The 8,827-nt window shown below is 34.8% G+C and overlaps 1 long non-coding RNA gene across 1 annotated transcript; it reads left to right on the top strand.

Moving 5' to 3' along the window:
* Positions 1-2,113: 2,113 nt before the first annotated feature.
* On the top strand, positions 2,114-7,961 carry LOC148131467 (uncharacterized). The gene is made up of 3 exons (XR_015748896.1): positions 2,114-6,763; positions 7,165-7,229; positions 7,658-7,961. It is a non-coding gene; the product is annotated as an uncharacterized LOC148131467 (long non-coding RNA).
* Positions 7,962-8,827: the final 866 nt, after the last annotated feature.

The raw sequence follows: 8,827 nt of genomic DNA, 5'->3' as shown, positions 1-8,827 counted from the left end.
TCCTTGTGTGCAATATATGTGTGCATGTGTATATGTATATTTTGCACATCCGAGCAAAATGCACACAAATGCATAAGGCTGTTCTGGATTACCATCAGTTACTTTTGTACTGGCACTTAACAAAAATATTATAAATAATGTAAATATAAAAGACTGGAAGACTGTAATGCAGCTTTGATGGAATAAAAGCAAAATTAAAGGTGTTAACAGTTTGTGTCGTTATTGATAAATTTCAGATATGGGAAAGCATAGTGAATTTGAGTATCACTGTAATAATTATGGTATGATACTAGGTTCCCTACTTTCTACAGCTATCCCAGATTTAAATGTCTTAATTTTACACACATATAAGCAAAGGGTAAAGATTACAACGCATAGCTATAATACCCAGCCATCAATGACTGCATTGAAATGAACAAATTCTTGAAGCCTGTCAGCAAAGAAATGCCTAAGCTTTTCATGTAAGAACTAAGGCTCCAATATCATTAAAGGAGAATATTTGTAGTTCAGAGTTGAAATGAGTGGTCCTTGGTACTTTCTGAGCTTGGCTATTTTTTGCAGACCTTTCATTACCCAAAGTATTTAACATCATCAGTGCTAGTGGGTCCAATTCTATGAATTTGAAGGCAGAAATCAGGGCCTAAGAAAAGAATGGGAAAAGGTTTATCAGGTAGATTTGAGACAATTAATAAGCAATTCTAAATTTTACCGAGGTAAATATTAGGTATTGCTTGGACAACTGGTCCAGTTTATGACTATCATGTTAAAATGCCTCCAGTATAAAAATATTTTAAGTATCAAAGATTTTAAAAATCTGAAGAAAGGATTATTAAATATATTTGATGATCAGAACCAAAATTACAAATGCCCATCAAATTTCTATTTTCCATAGACAAGCTAATATTGCTAAACAATGGAAATATCTAGAACTCTAGATGATATTTCAATTGAAAACTGGAATGATAAGACCTAATGTAAAGTATTCCTTAAGAAAGTTTATGAAAAAAAAATCATCCTTGACAATGCAAAAAAGCAGTTCATTATTCAATGATGGTAGGATTTTATTTCCATAGAAATAAGCTTTCTTGTACCACCCTGTGTCAGAAATTATAGGAGAATTAAAATTTATGAGCTTCATGCATATTATATATATATATGTAAATAAAACACTCATTCCATTCCAATTCAATTCTATCATTAATATTCATTAATATCTTAACATCTTTAACATTTCTTTTCAATTAAATATCATACTTCCTTGGGAACACTTATAAACTTTCCATAATTAATTTTTTTTCCATATTTCTCTTCATTTTTATTTTATAAATCATTAATAATAATTAAAATGTTCCCATCCTTTCCTAATTTAATTCTCTCATTCATTTTATTTCATTTGTTTATTAACAAGCATTCCACTAGAATACAATAAGTACAATTGGGCAAGTGAATGGAGCCAGCACAGTGTTTAATGGTCGGATATTCTTCCTGTCACTAATGTGGAGTTTTGTTCAGCAAATATATTCTCATTGTGCCCAGAGAGGATCTGCCTCTACCTAGGATCAAACTCACAACCTCCTGATTGTGAGTCAAGAGCTCCACCTCTATGCCACTGCACCATTCCTTTAATCTCATCTGAATGCCTTCCTGATATAATTGATCCTGAACCTTCTGCTCTTTAGAAAGGCTAACAAGATCTTTTTCCTTTCCCGGCCTTTTGGGTTGCTAGAGTCCAATTGGTCAATGGTGATATTGCTGCTTGGATCACCAAGTTACTATTTCTTTTATTTTTAAAATTTTTTAATAAAGTTTATTTAAGTTTCATATGTTTAAAACATTTAAAAAGAAACAAACAAACAAACAGGTTAGGCTGTCGATCTCTGCACACTTGTGAATTTTTTTAATGACCATCTCCTCTGAAGGTACAATAGACAGTTTCCAATTTTGAGCGTAGCTTATTCTGGCTGCTGTTATAATGTGCAAGATTAAATATTTTTGAGTCTATCATACCCAGCAAAAAGGTTTCAGGTTCAAGTTTTACATCTTGTTTAGTTATATTTAGAATCCATTTTTTAAAAAAATATAGTTTATTAATTTTTACAATTAAAACCAGTCACAATACATACACAAATAAGCAAAAGAAAGAAAAAGAAAGAAGAGAGAAGAGGAAGAGAGGGAAATAATTTTGAGAAAAGAAAGAAAAAGAAAGGGGGAAGAAAGAAAGAAAGAGGTTACAAGATAAAAAGTATTCTTATTTTAACAGTTTGCAAGATCTTCTTTTGTTTTCATAACCTTAACTTGTGTCATATAACCACACCTGTTTTTAACTTATATCGCTACCTTGTTATTATGGGTTGATACTTTTCTTTTATGCCTTATGATATATAATTTATCTTTGGTCAATCCAATTATACCAACAATTCCAGCTAACGTAGTATAGTGAAGTGTCTTTGTTTTTTAGCGCCAAAGTCAATTTATCCATTTCTGCGCATTTTGAGATTTTTTCAATAATCATTTCTTCTGATGGAATTTGATGTTGTTTCCAGTGTTGAGCGAAGGCTAATCTGGCCACTGTTAAAATGTGTACTGTTATGTATTTGGCTTTTTTGGAAATTTGCTTATCAAAAATCCCTAGTAGGAAGGACTCTGGTTTGTATTCGATCTGCTCTTTGGTGATTTCTTCCAACCAAGTTTTGATTTTCTTCCAATACTTTTGGGTTTCTGCACAAGACCACCACATATGGAAAAAGGTTCCTTCTTTTTTCCCACACTTCCAGCAATGCGGACTCATGTTGGGGTGCATCTTCGCTAACCTCGAAGGGGGGAGATGCCATCTATAAAACATTTTATAAAGATTTTCCTTGTATGCTGCCGATTTGGTAATCTTATTGTTTCTGCCCCAAACTTTCTCCCATTCCGCTAATGTGATGCTGCGCCCTACGTTCTTACTCCAAGCAATCATATTTCTTTTTACAATTTCTTCTTCTAGTTCTGTTTCTAATAAGTAGTTATAAAATTTTGTTATGTTTTTTTATTTGATCCTAATAAAATTTTATCTAATTGTTGCAGTTTGTTATTAATTCCGAATTCTTTTTTGTCTTGTTTATATCTGCTTTGAATCTGAAGGTAAACCCATTGATCAATTTTATGTCCTTGCTCCTGAAGATCCAGCCTCAGTTTCAAATTTCCTTGTGGGTCTAATAAGTCTTTGTATTTAATCCTTTTGGTAAGCTCCAAATTGTTTGGGTGAATCATTGCCTCCATTTTTGAAATCCATACTGGTACTTTTGTATAATGTTTTTTCCTTATTTTCCTCCAAATTGTTAATAGTGCGTCTCTAATTAAATGTCTATGGAAATATTTTTGACTGGTTTTCCCTATGTCCCATAGAAAAGCGTGCCACCCCCTTTGTAAATCGTGGCCTTCTAGAAATAGTATTCTTTCATTGGTTAAATTCACCCAATCCTTCAACCAAACTAACGAGGTGGCCATATGATATAACTCCCAGTTTGGAAATGCTAACCCTCCCCTGCTCTTCATATCCTGCATTGCTTTTACATTTATTCTGGGTTTTTTCCCCTGCCAAATAAATTTCAGGGTTATTCTATTGAGTTCTTCAAAAAACTTTTTATGTAATTTAATTGGGATCGTTTGGAATAGGTACAAGAATTTAGGGAGAATGTTCATTTTAATAGTAGCAATTCAGCCTAGTAGTGAGATTTGAAGTTTCCCCCACGATTCTAAAACTTTCTTTACCTGGTGTATCAGTTTATCATAATTGTTTTCTTTAAGTGTCTTACAGTGTGGGGTTAGCCAAATTCCTAAGTATTTCACTTTCTTTGTCACTTGTATATGCATTATTTCTTCTAGTTCTATTTTCTGTTTTTCTGTTAGGTTTTTGGTCATTAATTTGGTTTTTTTTTTGTTTATTTTAAGTCCAGCTACTGCTCCAAATTTCTCTAATTCACTCATCAATTTTGGTCCCCTGTCTTTTGGTTCTTCAATGAAGAAAATCATGTCATCTGCAAATGCTTGCAATTTATATTCCTCTTTCTTAACTGTTAATCCCTTTATATCTGAATTCCGCCTAATTCGTGTTAATAATGTCTCTAATGCTAATATGAAGAGCAGGGGAGAGAGTGGGCAACCCTGTCTCACTCCTTTTTCTATCTTTATTGGGCGGGTGCATTCCCCATTCACTATTATATTAGCTTGTTGTGTATCATATATAGTTGTTATAATATTTTCAAATTTGGTGCCCAAATTCAAATTATAAATTTTTTGAATTAAAAATTGCCAATTTAGATTGTCGAAAGCCTTCTCTGCGTCTAGGAACATAAGTGCTACTTGTTTCTCGGGGTGAGCTTCGTAAAATTCTAGTACGTCTAATACTATTCTTAAATTGTTCTTTATTTGCCTTGTTGGGAGAAATCCGTTTTGGTCTACATGTATATACAAGTTTAAGATCCTTTTTAATCTGTTTGCTATAATAAGTGTGAATATTTTGTAATCAGTATTTAAAAGTGAAATCGGCCTGTAATTATTTATATATCTGGGATCTGTATCCTCCTTCGGGATCAGCGAGATCAACTCCCCCCTCCATGAGTCCGGCATCCTGGCTGCCAGTAAAACGTCATTAAAGACTTCCACCATAAGTGGTCCGATTTGATCTGCTATTGCCTTGTACAGCTCCCCTGGGATCCCGTCTGGGCCCGGGGTTTTATTATTTTTCTGGCTCTCTATTGCTGATTTCAATTCCGATTCAGTAATGTCTTTATTTAATAGTTCAGCCATTTCTTCCCCAATTGCCTTATCCTTTACTTCATCTAGATAATTCCTTATTCTATCTTCACTGAAATCCTCTCTTTTGTATAAATCTTCAAAGTATTTATGAATGATTTCTTTTTTCTGTTCTATTTCCTGGTATGTATTTCCTTTGCTATCTATTAACTGGTATATCAATCTCTTCTCTTTTTTTTTTTTTCAATTTATAAGATAGCCATCTTCCTGGCTTGTTGGCATGTTCAAAATAGGTTTGTCTGGTTAAGTTCAAATTCATAGTCATTTTCTCTTGATCAATTAAATTCAGTTTGTGTTTGGCTATACTTATCTGATTTTGCAGTTTGGGTTCTTTTGGGTTATTTTGTAGAAGGGTTTCTAGCTCCTTAATTCTTTGTTGTAATTTGTTTTGTTGGGAATATTTTTCCTTGTTTCTCTTGGCGTTATAAGAGATTGTTGTGCCTCTTATAACCGCCTTCATCGTATCCCAGACATTTTGTTTCGTGGTTTCTCCATTATCATTTTCTTTTATTAAAAAATTCAATTCCTCCTTTAATTTATTAATGTATTCTTTCTCTCTTATTAATTGAGTGTTTAAGGTCCATCTTTTCTTTGGTTTTACCCTGCCCTTCCATATTACCTGTATTGGATTATGGTCTGCCCATTCATTAGGCAAAATTTCCACTTCTTTTGTCTCGTTTGCTATTTCCCCACTCATCCATGCCATATCGATCTGTGTCCATGTTTGGTGGGGATTTGAATAAAATGTAAATTGTCTTTTTTCAGGATGTAATCTTCTCCATATATCTGTCAGATTTAGCTCTTTCATCATTTCCCTACAAATCTTGGGGAGCTCTCTCTTCCCCTTTTTATTCTTCCCGGCATTACTGTGATCATTTTGGAAATCAGCAATGGAGTTGAAGTCCCCTACTATGCAAATATTTCTTTTTTGCAATTCAACCAATTTTCCATATAGGTGTTTAAAAAACTCTTTTTGGTCTCCATTTGGGGCATATATTACTACTAAAAGAATTGGAATATCATTAATCCAGATCTGCAAACCCAGAGTCCTTCCTTCTAAGTCCGACCATATTAGCTCAGATTTCAAATCCTCTTTCACATATACTGCGATTCCCTTCTTTTTCTCCTCATCTGCTGGTGTGGTAAATAACTTTCCTAATTTCGGGCATTCTAAATATTTTTCATCCTTCTTCTTTATATGGGTTTCTTGCAGGCACGTTATATCTGCATTATGTTTAATTAATTTAGATAATATCCTTTTTCTCTTAATTGTCGAATTTAAACCATTTATGTTTATTGATAGTAATTTTTTTTCTTCTCCCATCTATTTAGTTTTGTTTTGCTCTTTGTCATGTAACAATTCCTCTCTCTTCTTGCGCTTGTGTTAATGTGGTTTCTTCTGTCTTTTGTTGTGGATAGGTATTTTCTTGGTTTCCTACTGTTCCAGTTCTATTTTTATGTCCACCGTATTCTTCTTGAAACTTTGTGTCCAATTCCTCCCTACTACTTTGCTCCTGTGGGCCCACCATCCGTTTGTAAAAATCCTGGGCTTTTTCCATAGTGTCTATTTTGATTTTCCTCTCTTTCCACGACACTAACATTCCTTCTGGAATAAGCCATTTAAATGTAATTCTTTTTTGATTTAAATATGCTGCCAGAAATTTATAGTCACGCCTTTGTTCCCTTATTCTCCTCAGTATCTGTTTAAGAATCACAATTTCTTTCTCTTTGTAGTTTTATCTCTTGAGGTTCTATATATCATGTCTCGAACACATCTTCTAGTGAATCGTATGTGTACTTCCCTGGAACATTTGTGGCATCTTGCATAGTTTGTATTGACCCGGTAGACTTCATCAAACTCTTTTTGAATTTCATCTTTATCCATCTTCAATAAACCGGCCAGTATTTCTGCCATCAAGTATTCCAGGTCTTCTTCTTTTGATTCAGCCACATTTTGGAATCTTAGGTAAGTTGCTGCCTTGTCCATTTCTAGGAGGACAAGGGAGTCCTCCATTTCTTTGCTCATGCTTTTGAGATCTTCATCCACCCTTTCTAATTCCCTTTCCGTTCGTTCGGTTCTTTTCTCTACTTCTTTTATTATAACTTCGTTTTTCTCCAAGGCCTGCTGCAACACCCCCACTTTATCCTCTACTTTGGAAATGTCCGCTTTCATTTCTGTCTTTAGTTTCCCCATGTCTTCCTTCAATTCATTGATATCTGCTGTTTCACTGTGGTTTTTAATCATTGTTTCTTGCAATCTTGTCAATGAGTCCTGTAAAGTTAGGAACATTGCTTGAATATTCGCATTAGAGATGCTAGTTGACTTCTCTGTTGGTAGTGTTTCCTCTATTGTTTTTTGTGCCATAGGTGAAGTTGTTGCCAAAGTGGTCGTTATTGTGGGATTAACCTTCCTACCAGATTTCAGAGCAGTGGTAGTTGTAGTAGTCATTTCCTTTAAAATTTGTTTTTGTTGTTGTACAATGCTAAATATATTATTCCAAATTGGCATTCAGTATTCTTAGTTCTGTAACTAAAATTGACCAAGATCTATCAATCTATTAAGTAGCTATATTCTTAACTAATTAGTAAAGTGTATATATTTTTCTCTAGTTTAACTTCAATATAAAGTGACCTTAACTACACAATATATTACATTCACAGATAAACCCACACAATGAAATATAATATTGGTCTAGAGAGCTCTAAGATTGTTAAATAACTAATGCTTAATATTCTTACTGTCTCCCCTATATTCCCATTCAAATTATAACAATCTCTATTAATAATAACTTAACTAAATTAATTAATCCAATATTTTAACACTCTAATATTTCTTTACTAAATGTACATATTCATCAAGAGGAAATCAGAGAAAAAAAGCAAGCATATTTCAACATATCATACCATCAACAAGTAAGAAAGAAGAGAGTCTATTTTAGTAAGTATGTACACACAGAAAAGGGTAGAGGAAAAGAAAAAAGAAAATTCCAAAGACAAGAGTTTTTGTTTCCGCTTTTCACTTTGGAAGCTTCCACTTCGAGCACACCGGAAATGGCAAATGAAGATTTGCTGAGTAACAGCTGCCAGTAAGCAATGTTCCCACTCGTTTAACGACTTCCTCTTTTACTTATATTTTAGTGTTCTTTAAATCAATTGTTCTGATCTCCTTCGAATAGAAAAGGAACTGTCTCCTCTGCTAGGACCGGTTCTCAATTTTCCCAGAGTTTATAGATTAGATTGTGTCCCTTCAGACAGTTAGATCTGTTACTTTGTTGTAGCCACTTCAGCGTTCTGGATACCGGCTATGGTGCCGCTCTGTCTTTTCCCCCGATCGGCTTCGTTCTGCTTCTGGCTCCGATTTAATAGTTTCAATCCAAATGTTAGTGATAATAGAGTCTTTTTAATCGCCCCCCCCATGCTGGTCTTCAGACTTCCAAAATTCTCTTTACTTCTTTTTTATTTCCGACTCTCTTCTGCCTGCCAAGCTCTTTCACTTTCACTAGACCAATTCTTTTGTAGCCGCTTTCTCTTAGAGCTCACAGCAGGCATTCGCACAGTATTTAACAGCCTGAAATCAGTCTATTGTCAGTCAAATATCTTCTCTGCCACTGTCTTTAACCACGACTCTCTTTCCCCACGAGCTTGCAAACTTTCACTCACTCTTTTCTTCCCATCGGTGGCAGTCCGGACTTCGGAGCCTCCATTGATAGGAGGCTGTTCTTGATTGTTGGGCTCTGGAGGGCTTCCTCTTCATTGCAGGGGGGTTGCTTTCCCCACACTGCAGCCCGAGGTTCCCCCACACCGGCACGGGTCTCTCCAAGACTCGAGCACCCTGAAAGATCGCACCAAACTCAAGAAAAGGATGGCTAGAATCACGAGCGGATTTCTGCCCCTCTGACCGTCCTTGCCTTGCCACCGGAAGTCTCCAATTTTTGATATTTTTCCAAAACTTCTGGGCATATGGACATGTCCGCCACATATGAAAGTATGTTTCCTGGATGCAGTTACACTTCCAACAGTTTGGGGGGAA

Source organism: Notechis scutatus, chromosome 3, assembly GCF_049901735.1.
Source record: "Notechis scutatus isolate UNSWTSFEM ecotype Mainland chromosome 3, rNotScu1.2, whole genome shotgun sequence".
NCBI classification, from domain to species: domain Eukaryota; kingdom Metazoa; phylum Chordata; class Lepidosauria; order Squamata; family Elapidae; genus Notechis; species Notechis scutatus.
Note: the sequence above shows the minus strand (reverse complement) of the source record. Positions and strands in the feature narration are given on the sequence as shown.